This window comes from Cavia porcellus, unplaced genomic scaffold (genome assembly GCF_034190915.1).
Source record: "Cavia porcellus strain 051 isolate PalLab524CR breed Dunkin Hartley unplaced genomic scaffold, mCavPor4.1 scaffold_10, whole genome shotgun sequence".
Classification (NCBI taxonomy): domain Eukaryota; kingdom Metazoa; phylum Chordata; class Mammalia; order Rodentia; family Caviidae; genus Cavia; species Cavia porcellus.
The window spans coordinates 46,382,836-46,397,205 of NW_026947493.1; positions in this window are offsets into that span (position 1 = coordinate 46,382,836).

Consider the following 14,370-nt stretch of genomic DNA (forward strand, 5'->3'; position numbering starts at 1 on the left):
GATGCTGCAGGTGGCACCAAGGTGCATTCGGTAGCTGTGTGTATTGGCTCCTTTCCTCCAGTGGCTTAGCCATACCTTTGAAAGCAATGTGCTACCTGGGATCTGAGGATTCACATTCTGAGGGTGATTTGATGTCTGCTATGGCAGAGTCAGCCTGAGCATTCCCAGTTTCTGTCTGCAGATCTGCCCAAAGCCATTTAGAGTAAGTATGCACAGAGCACAGATGATTTTAGACAAATTCCAGTTTGGTATTTTCTCTCCTCTTGGAAGGGAAGGAGCCGCAAGGTGTTTAGAGAGCTACAGTGATGGATAGAGGTGCTGACGGGGGAAAGGAAAGGTGGCGTAGACAGTGTGGTGGTTCAGCTAGAGAAGTGCATTTTGTTGAGCAGCTTGCAGGACCATTAGGTTCATGGAAGATCCCAAAACCATGAGAGCAGAAGTCTCTATGGATTGACAGTGTCCGATACCACCTTCAGGCAAAGTGGGTAAGCCTTTGCCGTGGCGCGGCTGGTTTTGATGCAGTTACAACAAAGGATCTGAAGATCTGAGCCCGGCATTTATGAGTAGATCTGGACAAAGGTTTAGGGCAATTTAGACCATCCAAGGCCAGGCAGTTACTGAGCACTCGCTCTACTGTGTGAAATGTCTGTTTGCACTGGGGTCCCCAGCAGAGGGCTTCTGCCACCAGGGTTCAGCCAACCCTAAGGAATTTCTAAGAAGTTGGAGCTCCTTGTCATCAGTCTGTCTTGAGGCCAGCAAGACAGTCTGTGGTCAGTCTTAGGAAGTTCTGGTGGTGCTTAGTCCACAGCCAGGGTAAAAAGACTTCCTGAGCCAAATTGTACCTTAAATCATGAATTATTTGCTGAGACAAACTGCAGGTCTTTTTGACACCTGTGTTCTTTTTTTGCTAAGACGGCCAGAAAGAAGGCAGAATGCATTTTTAGAGCTTCACAAAGCTCATCCTACAGGGAAAGCGCTGAGCTTCTGACCAGCAACTTGTGAGGCTTAATGGTAGAGCGTGGGTTTAGCATATCGGAGGCCCCAGGATTCAGTTCCCAGCACCAAAAAAGAAACTCCTGGTGAGGAGCAAGGAATCACTGGGTGTCTGCAGCCTCATGTCCCTGTGCACTGTGGGTCCTTCCAGAGACAGACGGGCAGGGTTATTGAAGAAAGCACAGGACAACAAAATAGCCTGCCGTGCACTGGGGGAAAGAGCAGCATTTGAGGTTGGCGCTACTGGAACGTGAGGTGTGGTTACCTCAATTTCAGCCCTGAGATTGAGAAGTAATCTGCATCCTCATCAATGGCGAGAACAGGAATATTACATAGAGCAGCATAAGGCTTAAGGAGTCCTCCGTTAGTCCTTCACCCACAGGCCTCCATTCTTTGCTCCTGGCTTCACAGGGACCTTGATCAGTCTGAACCTTCACATACTTAGTCCCAGTAATACTAAGGGATGGGAATGGAATATGGCCTCCCGTTAGGATACCATCTCTCATGTCTTCCAGCTGTATCTGATATATACATTTGTGTCCAAATTAGCTGTGATCTATTTATGGGCAGAGACACCCTCGTGGATTTCAAGGAAGAAGGCTTCCCTAGGAAACATGATCTGGAAATTCCATTTCTGTAACAAATCTCTCATTATTGAGATTCTTGCGCCATCACAGGGAAGAGAGACCTTTGAGTGAAAGACACCAAGAATAACAGTGGTGGGTCACACGGTGCGCTGAGGCACACAGAGATGTTCACTGCGGGTCTTCACTGACCCCAGTGATGAGGAATGAACTTAGATACCAGGTTTTTCTTGAGTGTGACACCCCCAAACTCTAAGGAAACCACAGCTGTGGCCCAGAATGATAATTCTTCTTGCATGTTTTTAAAAACCTTAGCAAATAATAGAGTGTGATATTTTGATGAATGTATTTATCGTGAAATGATCAACTTGGAATATTTAGGTTATTGGTCACCTCAAATACGCACCATTTATTGTGACGAGAACACTGAAAGTCCTCTCTGTGTTGTTTTGTGTACACTGTTAACTACAATAACCCTTTGGGGGAGCAGTACACCTGCACTTAATCATTTCTGACTGTGACTGTCCCCACTCACCAGTGTCCTTGTCCTGTGGGTTTTGCATGTTTGGCTGGATGCAGGATGGAGTCCAGGACTGTGTGCATGCTAAGCACAGGCTCTACCCCTGCTCCGTGTACCCAGCCTCCTTTCAAGGTGGTCCTTTGTGTGTGTATGTGTGTGTTTGTGTGTATTTTTGAGACAGGGTTTTGCTGTGTAGCTCAGGCTGACCTTGAACTCAGTGAACAGGAGCCCAGCAGGCTTAGTAGTACATGATTCATCTGCCTGCTGGAGGCAAGAACTACAAGAACAAGAGAGGGGAGGTGCCTCTCAGCCACCTAGAGGCAGGGGCCTGCCACATGGTGAGAGCACACAGCTGATCTCCATGAGGCCTCTAAACCCTAGAAAGCTTTTCCTTAAATAAAGCAATCTATTGTGATACACACAGAGTGAGAATTCCCTGCCTACAATCCTGGAATGGCTTCTTATTAGGGAAAATGACTGTGAACTTTTAATTTTATTATTATTAAAAGATTTTTTTGTGTGTGTGTGGTACAGAGGACCAAACCCCAAACCATGCACATGTTAGCAAACATGCTACTACTACTAAGTAACACCCTCAGGCCCAGCTTTTATTTTCCAGGTTTGGAAATTCCTAGGATAGGCTGTCACAAGTGTAGTGACCCTTTGGTTGGCTTCTTCAGGAGTGGTTCACATAAATAAGATCAAGCTCCGACAAAAGAGAAAAGTGATAATCTAAGTACTAGACATTGTGCTCACACCACGTAAGACTCCAAGGAATATTAAAGGAAGTCCTTGGGGCAGAAGGAAAATGATAGTAGAGTTAAACCTGAGCATACTAATTATTGTATTAAGTGTACACAGCCTAAACACTCCAATTATGAGGCAGAGATTATTATATTGGATTAAAAAAACCCCACAATACATCAAGGTCTAAATCTAGGTCATCTACAAGAAATCCACTGTCAAGAACTGTGAGAAGTGGGATTTTACCTTAAATACCAGTTACCAAGGTAGCTCGCCACATTTTCATGGTGGCTGGCAGAAGACAGCAGAATCCTGGGTAAGAGATGAAAGCCAGTGCATTACTCGCAGCTACGGCAATAGCTGCGCCATCAGGATTCTGCAGCAGTTCTCCAAGTCCTAATTCCTCAGGAGAAGGAAAGAGCCAAGGGACCACAGCACCCAGCAGCAGCAGCAGCGCAGCCGTGTGGGAACTACACCGCTCCTAGTGGGCAGTGAGTGTGCCTGCCCTTCACTGTGTTTCCAGGTAGGAGGGAACCCTGCCCTTGGCTCTGGAGGGAGGTACTGTGTAGCACCCAAACCCCCTTGAAAACAGTCCACACTAGAGGGCAGTCGGGCTGCTTTCTAGACAGGCAGACAGCCGGGTGGGAAACTGTCTGTTTCACCCACTTTCCAGGAATCTGCTGCTCTAGATCACACGAGGCCCCTCTCTGGTCTCTGGTAGGGAAATAAACCAGGTGGAGAAAAGAAGAAATCCAGACCTTCAATTGGTACTTAATTTCTGGGCCGTATCTCCCCGGAATGGATGTTAGGAATTTTTATAAAAAATCATGTAAGGGCCTGGCACAGTGGCACATGCCAGTAATGTCAGCACTCAGGAGGCTGAGGCAGGAGTATCATAGAAGATTTGAAGCCAGCCTGGAGTACACAGTGAGTTCTAGGTTAGCCTGGACTACATAATGAGACCTTATCTCAAAAAATCAACCAACATGGCTGGGGATTTAGGTCAGTGGCATAGGTGCCTGCTTGGCAAGCTTGAGGTTGTGAGTTCAGTTCTCTATACCAATAAAATAAAATAAAATAAAATAAAGAAACCTGTGAGCCTATAGGGCTAAGGATTTAGCTCAGTGGCATAAGCGTTTGCTTGGCAAACGTGAGTTTGATCCCCAGTGCCAAAAAAATTAAAAAAACAAAACCAACCAAATAAACAAAAAAATCATAGAAAGGCTGGGGACATAGCTTGGTGGTAGAGTGCTTACCTATCATATCAGAGACTCTGGGTTACATTCATAGCCACCTTCCCCCAAAACATCATTAAAAATGTGCAACATTTGCCTAAGGTAGACAAGAAGTAAATGCCTGTTTTCATAATTCTTAAATTTCATCAGTTTTTTTTTCTGCAGTTCTAGGGATCCAACACCATAGCCGTATGCACGCTAGGCAGAACTCTGCCACTGAGTGACATTTCCAGCCCACATGTTTTATTAGTTTTCTTGTATTTTTTTATTAGTCATTTGTTCCTGTTTTGTATTGTGACAGGGTCTCACTGTTAGTTCAGGATGACCTTGAACTCTCAGAAATCCTGCCTCAGCCTCCCAAGTGCTGGGATATTAGGCTTCCATCACTACACCTGGTGTGTGCCTCCATTTTTTGTGGTGGGTTTTTTTGTGTGTGTGGTTTTTTGTTTGTTTGTTTGTTTGTTTTTGTCTTTTTGAGACGGGGTCTCGCTATGCAGTTCAGGCTGGCCTTGAGCTCACTTTGTAGCCCAGGCTGGTCTCAAGCTCACAAAGATCCTCCTGCCTCAGCCTCCCAAGTGCTGGGATTACAGGGATGAGCCACCACATCTGGCTCTTTGTTGTGTTTTTGGATGTTCTGAGACAGGGTCTTGCTAAATAGTTCAGGCTAGGTTTGAACTTCCTGTGTGGGTTTGAACTTCCTGTGTAGCCCGGGCTGACTTTTAACTCATAGCAACCCTCCTGCCTCAGCCTTCCAAATGCTGGGATTATAGGTGTGTGCCACCATGTCTGATTTACCTGCATATTTAAAAAATATTTTAATAAGAAAACCCACATAATGTGTGCAGCTTCTAATATTCCAATGCTCTCTATATATTCCACTACTGGGCACAGGCTCTTAATGTAGCTTCATTCTTTGTCTTGAAATTTAAGATACATGTTAAGCTTTTTTAGAGAAGGTATATTGAGAAATCAACATGTCAACCCCTTTCCCTAGTTTTTAAAGCTTTAGGAATTTTATTTTATTATTTTATTTGAGACAGGTTCTCCTTGTGTAGGCTGGCCTTGAACTCACTATGTTAGTCCAAATTGGGCTCAAACTGGCAGTGACTCTCTTGCCTCAGCCTCTCAAATTCTAGGATTATAAATGTGTGCAACCATGCCTGGTTTTTTTTTGTTGTTGTTTTGTTTTGTTTTTTAGAAACGTCTTTTTTTTTTTTTTTTTTTTTTTTTGGTACCAGAAGTCGAACTCAGGAACTCATGCTTGAACTGAGGTGCCACGCTGCTGAGCTACTTATATCTCTGGCCCAACAGACACATCAATTTTGGGGGCCCGAGGTTTAGCTCAGTGGTGTAAGTGCCTACCTGGTAAACTCGAGGTCGCGAGTTTGAACCGCGGTACAGGAAAAAAAAAAAAAAAAAAAAAAAAAAGACAAAAAAAATAAATACAGGGGCTGGGGATTTAGCTCAGCGGCATAAGCACCTGCCTTGCAAGCAGGCAGTTGTGAGTTCGATCCCGGTACCGAAAACAAGCAAAAAACAAAACAAAACAAAACAAAACAAAACAAAAAAAACCAGTAAGCTGGGCGTGGTGGCACACACCTGTAATCCCTGCACTCGGGAGGCTGAGGCAAGGGAATTGTTGCAAGTTTGAAACCACCCTGGGCTACAAAGTGTGCTCAAGACCACCCGAACAGCATGTCTCAAAAAGAAAAAAGACCCTGTCTCAAAAAGAAAGAAAGAAAGAAAGAAAGAAAGAAAGAAAGAAAGAAACCACAGTGAAGTACTCCTAGGTGCAGTATTTTTATCCTCCAACAGCAGTCCCCCTCCTTCCACCCTGTGCAGCTACACGAAGAGCCAGCTTGGTTTAACCTTCTGTTTTAATCTGTAGCCAAACCTGTGAAAGAACTTGTGATTTCAACAAGGAAAATGTAATACAAGGAACTAAGGTCTATAGCAGCGAGTGGTCAGGGATTGGCTACTAAAAGTAAGGAGACACTGGGCATGGTGGGGCACGCCTGGAATCCAAATGTACAGAAGGCTGAGGCAGGAGGAGCACGGTGAGTTCAAGGCCAGCCCGGTCTATATAGTAAGACCCTGTCTCAAAAAACCTAACCAAATGAATGGGTGTATAAATACAAAGAGAACTCTAAGAAGATAAGAACAGCAGACACATACAGATCCTATGCCATAAAAAACTACGTTAGCCACCCCACACCCATGGAGGAAGGGGACCAGACCTCGTTGGAGACCGCTCAGCTGGGACTACAGACCGTGGCCGGGTTGCTGCGGAGCCACCCTGGGAACGCCGGCTGTTTGCGCTCTAGAACGCGGCCGCTGGCCCCGAGAAGGGGCGGGCGAGGCCGGGGCGCAAGCGGACCCGGAGAGCCTGAGCGCAGCTGGCGAAGCACAGGGAGGGAAGGCCCAGATCCGTGTCTGCGAAGCGCTCGAGGTGTTCAGAGCTGAAGGGCGATGGAGACAGTGGTCAGCACCAGGAAGTCCACGGAGTAAACCCCAGGCTCTTTAATTTTTAATTGTAGCCTGAGTGCTTATGTTTTTAAAGTGTTTGTGAGGAAGGAGGGCCATAGGAATTTAGTATTCCTTTTTATTATGGCTTTTTTTGGTTTGTTTTTTGAGACAGGGTCTCTGTATCTAGCCCAGGCTGGCGTTGAACTCACGGCGATCCTCCTGCCTCAGCCCCCCTAGCGCTGGGATGACAGGTCTGCACCACCATGCCTATTTTAACTATTACTTTAAACTAAGTATGTGCTGGACTCCTCTTTTCTGCCCTTCCCTTACTTCATTAGCTGTGCTCTCTTGAATGCTGTCACTCTCTGGAAGGAGATAGATAAGAGTTCGTTTACTGCTGGCCTGTCGTGATTTGCAGCTCAACCTGAGTCCCTGGTGGAGAAGACACAAAGTAAAAGTTGCCAGGGGCCTCCATCCATTTCTCTAAGCACCTGCCCTGACCGCCTGGACACAGCCCGGAAGTCTCTGGCCACTTCCGGTGGCTGGGGTGGGGGAGGTGACTGCGCCCCTCCCCTCGCTTCCCTTTGCCCCGCCCTCCAGCGGACTGGCACAACTGTGTTCGCTGGTCCTTGGGTGACCACTCCCTTCCAGGCACTCTGCTGTTGGCCACAAGACTCCTCTCTCTCCCGCTACCTGGCTGTCACTACCTCTAAGGAAGCCGGAGAGGGGAGCCACCCATGGCTAAGACCACCCCAGGAGGGGCCGGGCCCAGTGTTAACATCTTCAACCTCCCCAAGCTCCAGTTAGGCAGGACAAGCGTGGCTAGTTAGCCCTTCCTAAGATTCCTGGCGGCAGCCCTGTTTTTCTGGAAGGCACAGAAGCATCTACCTAACAGCTTCTGTGTCCTGCCTTCGGCCCTAACTGCTGCTGGCAGCTGTGGCTGGCTGGGAGCCTATCCTATACAGGCCTACACTTGGACCAATCACAGGCCTACATTCAAACCAATCACAGACCTAATGACAAGCCTATCACAAACCTATCCCAGGTCTAAATTGGGACCAATCATAGGCCTGCAGCCTATGATTATATAAACAGGACTCTCACTCTTCTGGTTAGTGCAGGAAAGCTCTGTCAGGGGCGCTCTCACCTGCTCCCACATAGCTACTGTTAAAGACTCACTGGTGACTCTGTAAATTTTTCGGTGGTTTATTTCTTGAGGCGTGTGGTTTGGAAGGTCCTGTAAATCTACTCAAGATGAGTAAGGTGGACAGGGCAGTCGCTAAAGGAAAGAGCAATAAGCATGAGGGACTGTGAGCACTGAGAGACCAGCGGCCAAGAAGATGGGCAGCAGAGACCAGCAACCGGCAGCACTGACTAATGATGTCCAGCACACGCCAGTGTCAAATGGTGGCAGTGACCAGCCGTCAGCAGAGTCAAGACTGCAGTGTCAGCCACCAGCGTCCAGCATAGCCATCGTGGAAGGTGGCATCAAGGCCCCCTTTGCTGATCCATGATTTTCACCTGGCCTGAGCAAAAGAACCCTCAGCCACCCTGCAACACCTCGGGGTCCCCGTCTTCGTGACACAGCTTCAGGAGAGTGCACCCACTCCCCCTGGAGCCCTGTGTCACCTCTGGCCACTCTGCCGAGGGCCAGGGGTCAGGTTTTGCTTTCCTGCCTTTCTCTTGGTTCACACCTCTGTGCTTCCATGTTCAGGAGCTATAATGTGCTCGCAGTAGTATTTTTTTCAGTTACTCATCTGGTTTTCCTCTTTTCAACCACCACCTTGTGATATCAGATTTCACCTTCAGCAGGTCTGTAAACAGGCCTGTTGTCCTACTGACAGAGGAGGCAAAAGCTGCTGCTTGAAATGGCCACCAGGGACCCTCTTGTCACAAGCCCCCATCTGGTGTCACCCTCATTGTATCGTAGGCGTCTTGCCCAGCCTCACTGTAGATGCTAACGTGGTGGCTTCTGGGCTGTTGCCAGGGTGTTTTACATAGGCTGAGTTAGACCTGTCCTGCAGGGCCATCAACTTTTGGACCTCCGTCCTCTTGCCAGCCCTGCCCCTGTCAGAAGCTGCCTCCACCCCTGGACAGCATCTTGGAACCTCACTTTTGATCTCTCAGAGCTCTGCTTGCCAGACAAAGTTCCCAGCCAGCAGCAGTATTTTGAGTTTGCTTCCCCTATTCACTCTTGAATTCTGCCAAGGCATGGAAAGCGAGAGCTCAGAGTTGCATTTCCCAGGACGTGTCCACTGGGACGGTCTCTCTGTTCTCTCTACAGGGAACCTTCTGTGGCTAAGCTGCCTCAGAGCAGCCCTGGCCCAGTCTGGAAGGCAGGGACTGTGACCCTTTGGGATGGTCTTGGATGTGGCACTCACTCTTATCAAGAGTGAGCAGCCCTGGGGCTGGGGATTTAGCTCAGTGGCATAAGCACCTGCCTTGCAAGCAGGTGGTCATGAGTTCGATCCCTGGTACCAATAAAAATGAAAAAGACAATAAAAAAAGAGTAAGCAGCCTTACCTGCCAAACACCGCTGAAGGGTTTGCTGGTCTCCCAGGCCCGAGGGCTCTGGGCCTTTGTCTCAGCTGGACAAAATCTCTCGAGTGCAAAGCTTCACAGCTGCCTCCAAATGTGGTCCCAGAGAGGAAGCAGAACGTGATCCTTTATCAGGAATCTTCCCTTCAACTCTGAGCCTGGGGTCTGCCCCTTTAGAAATAGGTTCCATGAAACCAACCAATGAAAAGGAGTCATTCTGATTGTCTGTTCTCTCTCTCTTTTCCTTTTTGGTATTGAGCATTGAACCCAGGGCCTTCACACTGAGCTCCAACCCTTTCTTATTTTTATCCTGAGGCAGGGTCTTGCTAAGTTGCTGGGGCTGGCTTGAATTGGTAATCTCCCTGCCTCAGCCTCCCAGAGTGCTGGTATAACAAACAAATATTACCATACCCTGCTCCTATAATATTTTATGTTTCGTTCATTTGGGGCTCTATGGCTTTGTTTTATTTAATTAATAAATGTCTTTTGTGATGGTGGGGACTGAGCCCGGGATCACATGCATGCCAAGCCCTCTGTGCACTGCCTGGTCCGTACCTCGGTCAGTGAAATAAACTCCTTCGCCGGGAAGGATGCCAGCCCCATTCCTTTCTTCCCTGTTTTCCTCCACACCTTGTCCTGCTCTACCTTCCTTAGTGACTGTCACATCCACAGGGTGTCCTTTCTGCCTTCGGTGGATTACCCTGCACCTGGAGAGCGGACCCCGGAGTGCCCGGCGCACGGCTGATGCGTGGAGGGGGCTCGCAGGCACCTGCCGCGGACCCGGGACAGCGGCGCGTGGGCTGTGCTTGGCTCTGGTCTCTGGTGCGCTCCGGCTGTGTTTCGCTGTAGGCACCACTGCCTGCGGGCGAGCCGGAGAGGACTCATCTCCGGCGTCCACTGCCTGTGAGTCCTGCGAGTCTCTGGAAGGTAAAGGGAACAGAGGGGGAGGGGGAGCCGCGGAGGCCACAAAGGAAGAAGCTGGGACTGGGCACCAGGGACCCGCGGAGGGACGCACTCAAGGCTCGGCCTAGCCGGGGCTCGGTTCCCCAGTGCCTGAGTTTAGATGACTCTGAGAGAGCAATCAGGTGGAGCCGGGGCCAGTTCCTGGCTGCTGAGCTGCCAGCGGCCTGCCCTGCACGGTGTGAGGTGTAGCAATCCGTTCACCCTGGTCGCCCGCTGCCCTCGGCTCATCTGAGTGGCGTTAGGTGGGAGGGGCGCGGGAGGCCCGGCTTTCTCCACCCCTGGCACCTGAGCCGCACAGGCAATTCCTGTTGCGATACATGTATTCATGAGACACCAAGTCAGGCACCTTGAGTGCAAGGTGGAAAGGGTGAATCCACAGGCAGCCCTTATTTTTTAGGTAGTTGTTTCCCTGCTGTGGGACAAAGTCTCACTCTGTAGTTCAGGCTGGCCTTGAGTTCACTGTGTAGCTCAAGCTGGCCTTGAACTCACTATGACCCTCCTGCCCCAGTCTCCCAGGTGCTGGGATTGGCAGTTGTGGCCTGGGTAGCTTCATTTGTTTTGAAGTTTAAATCCTTTTTGAATTTAACAATCTTCTTCGGAACTAAGACAGCTTTCCTCTGAGAAACCACCAGCAGGAGGTGTGTGCCCGAGGCTGCAGCGGGTGTCCTCCGCAAGGGCAGGTGGACGCAGGGCTAAGGGCACCAGAAGCCAAGCCCGGGTCTGAGTCTCCGGCGGCGCTGCTCCGGCGCGGAGCTCGGAGCGCCCTCTTCTGGTAGCGTCTCCGCCATCAGCCAGCGAGGCCCGGCCGGGAATGCTCCGCGGTCCTGCGCACAGCTGCCTGCTCGCTAGGATGGGAACAGGGCTGCGGCTAGAGATCAGTGGCCACTCCGCAGGGCAGGCCATGAGGACTGCCGCAGAGTGAAAGGCGGGCTCTGTAAACGAGGACACACAGCAGCGGGCACCGCAAAGCTGGCTGGGCTGTGAGGGCTGCTGCCCGAGGCCTGGGCCGGGAAGACTGTCTTCATCCTGGGACCATGGACACAGAAGGCTTCCAGCTCCGAAGGCTCTGCACAGGCTGCCGTGCAAACAGCCCTGCCACTTGGCCCGTGTAACTCAGACCCTGAGCTGATTGAGCAGGTTAGGACCAATCACCAACTGCTTGTCTGATGGTGGTCTCAGAGGGTCAAAGGGAGCTGAAAAATTCCTATTGCCTGGTGGTACTGTGGTCATCATATGTTCAGATACACAAATACTTGCCATTGTGTTTATAGGTCTTTGTAACATTCAGGACAGTAACCCAGGTGTGTTAATGCCACACTTTAGGAGGCTGAGGCAGGAAGATCCAAATTTGAGCTCAGCCTGGGCAACTTAGTGACTTAGTGAAACCCTGTGTCAAAAAAGGTCTGAGGTTTGAAGGCCCTCAGTTCAGTCCTTAGTGCTGCCTAAAAAGGAAAAAAAGAGAAAAAAGTATGGTACTATGTTGTGTGGTTTTGCAGGCTATAGAAATAGGCTGCTCTGACTGGGTTTAGGTAAGCATACTTCACAATCTCACGCAGTAACAAAATCACCCAGCAATGTATCTCGTAGGGCTTCTCAGAACAACTTTGGTAAGTGATTCCTGACTATGTATGGTTAACACAATGTCACCGATGTGGCGGGTCAGTGTGACGCTCCCTTTGCTGTCTGGTGATCCAGGCCCCTTCTGGACATTGCTTGAGAAAGTTAGCATGGCCCTGGAGTCAACTATAATGACTATTCTTGCTTCTGTTATCAGAATGCAAAAGTTTCTCCTTACATTTGGGAGAGAACACACTCACCAGGCACTGCTGCATCTGCATGGACCTGCCTCTTCCTAATGTGACACAGCAGGGACGTGTGTGAAGCTCTAAACAAAGGTCAAGGGCAGGGGAATCCTCATGGTATATGTTTGCCATGGGGCTACAAATTCTAAGTTCTTAACCACTTCCTCAGTCAGCTGAGTCTGTGTTTGAAAACTGACTTGTGTCTGGGAATTGAACAAGGATCAGAGACTTTTACTGAGGCAACAGACTTTGGGTGAATTTGTCTTCTTCCCTTTTTTGATGATCTTAAGCACATAGCTCTCTATTGGGAAGGATGGCCCACCTTTGTAAGCCCAGAGGGTTGAGGGCTGCAGAGTCTGCAGCGTACATCTGTCTAGATAGAGGTCCTGTGTGCTTCAGTACAGATCCAACTTTGTTAGGCACTTAAAACCTCGCAACAGGGCTGGAGGTGGGCCGGCAAAGAGCACTTGCAACATGAGGTCTTGGGTTTGTCCCCAGCATCAAAGCAAAACAAACTCTGAACATGGGCCTCCAACAGCTGAACATGTAGGAACCTTGGAGTCTCTGAAATAAATATTTCCCCTCTCAAGTGTTGTGTCACAGCAATGAAAGCTTACATGCTAGTGTTTTTTTATAAGCTTTGGTTTTTTTTTTTTTTGTCTTTTTCCTTTTTGTCGGTACCAGGGATCAAACTCACGACTGCCTGCTTGCAAGGCAGGTGCTTATGCCGCTGAGCTAAATCCCCAGCCCCATAAGCTTTGTTTTCACGTTGTATATCATGTTTGTGGCCTCTCTTCTGCCTTACCTTTTTGCAACAGGGTCTCACCATGTAGCCCAGGTTGGCCTTGAATTCAGGCAGCCTTCCCAAGTGCTGGGATTATAGGTGTGCACCACCATGCCCTGCTACAGTCTTTACTGTCTAACTTCTATAGTAGAATATTTTTTTAAAAAAAATGTTTATTAGTAGTTTAGATATACATAATGATCACATTCATCATAGGGAATTTGTATCTAAATGTGTGATACATCTTGATTCCTTTTTGCCCCATTCCCCTCTCCTCCATTCTTTTCCCTGTTAGAGCTTTGTTTCCATTTTATTCTCCTTTTGCTCTTTTTCCTTCTTCCTTTTCTCCTCCCTAGTTCCCCTTTCTTTTTGAACAATTTCTTCCTATTTTACAAGTAGAATGTTATGTTCTTATGTGATACCTATGTCCATATCTATCACCTATCTATCATCTATTTTTTGAGACATGGTCTATGTAGCTCAGGCTGGCCTTGAACTTGTAGTGATCCTTGTGTCTCTGCCTCCTGAGTGCTGGCATTATAGGTGTGCACCACCACACCGGGCCTATACAGTTTGTTAGTTAAGTTTTGTGCTTTGCTTCTTAAAGAATTCCTTCATTATTCCAACATGAATGTATTCTGATAAGTATACATTTCCATATATTTAGGCTCTGACTCAATTAGGATTTGCTGATTTGGCAGGGGTAGAGTAACTTGGGTGTTTTCCCCCAAACAAGGCTAAATCATCTCATTTTGTTTTTTACAAGAGTGATTTCTTCAGATTAAAGTGGAAGCTCTGATGTTTACATTTATATGGCCATCTGCCTGGATTGTATGGCTGTATTTATTCACTTATGTAAGTAGGTTGCACAGCTAATCAATGCATTATAAAATGTTTTAAGTTCCTTGTCTTTTTCTTCTCTAAAACTGCTCATCTATTCAGGTTGGCCTTGAACTCACTTTGTAGCCGAGGCTAGCCTCAAACTTTTTTTTTTTTTGTCTTTTTCCTTTTTATCGGTACCGGGGATCGAACTCACGACTGCCTGCTTGCAAGGCAGGCACTTATGCCACTGAGCTAAATCCCCAGCCCCATGGCCTCAAACTCTTGGTGAACCTGCTCATCAGCCTCCCGAGTGCTGGGATTACAGGCGTGTGCACCATGCCTAACTATATGTTTGATTTCTCAAGAACACGTTTCAGATGGTTGAGATTGTAATGAAACAGAGGATGCAATGGTGGCTTTACAACCCTGGTCTTTCTGGGTTTGTGGTATGTTGTCTCTATAGTTTTTCAGGTCTTTTTTATTTTTTTCAAATCCACTTTATTTCAAGGAGAAAAAAAAATGCCTAAAATTAGATTTCAGAACACATCCACCAGGAGTCTTTTTTAAAAAGTAAAACATTATCATTGGCTTCACAAAGGTCTTTAACACTTTGTGCTTGGTGGAATTCTATTGCTAGGTGTCACTGTTTGATAAGCATGGTATTATTTTGCTATTGTGAAGGGGAAATTGAGGCATATTTTATGTCAGTTATTGGGCAGAAGTGACCAAAGGGCACCAAGTGGCAGGTAGCACCAGCCGCTTGTGAGCTGCAGCAGAGCGGAAGGAGCTGCGGACTCCCAGGACCCCGTCTGCCTCCCCAGAGAATGAGGTACGCTGAGGCAGGTGCGCTGGCCGTGACTTCAGTACATCAAGTGTGGAGGTACCACACCACATGGTACCCAGGAATATGTATAATTTT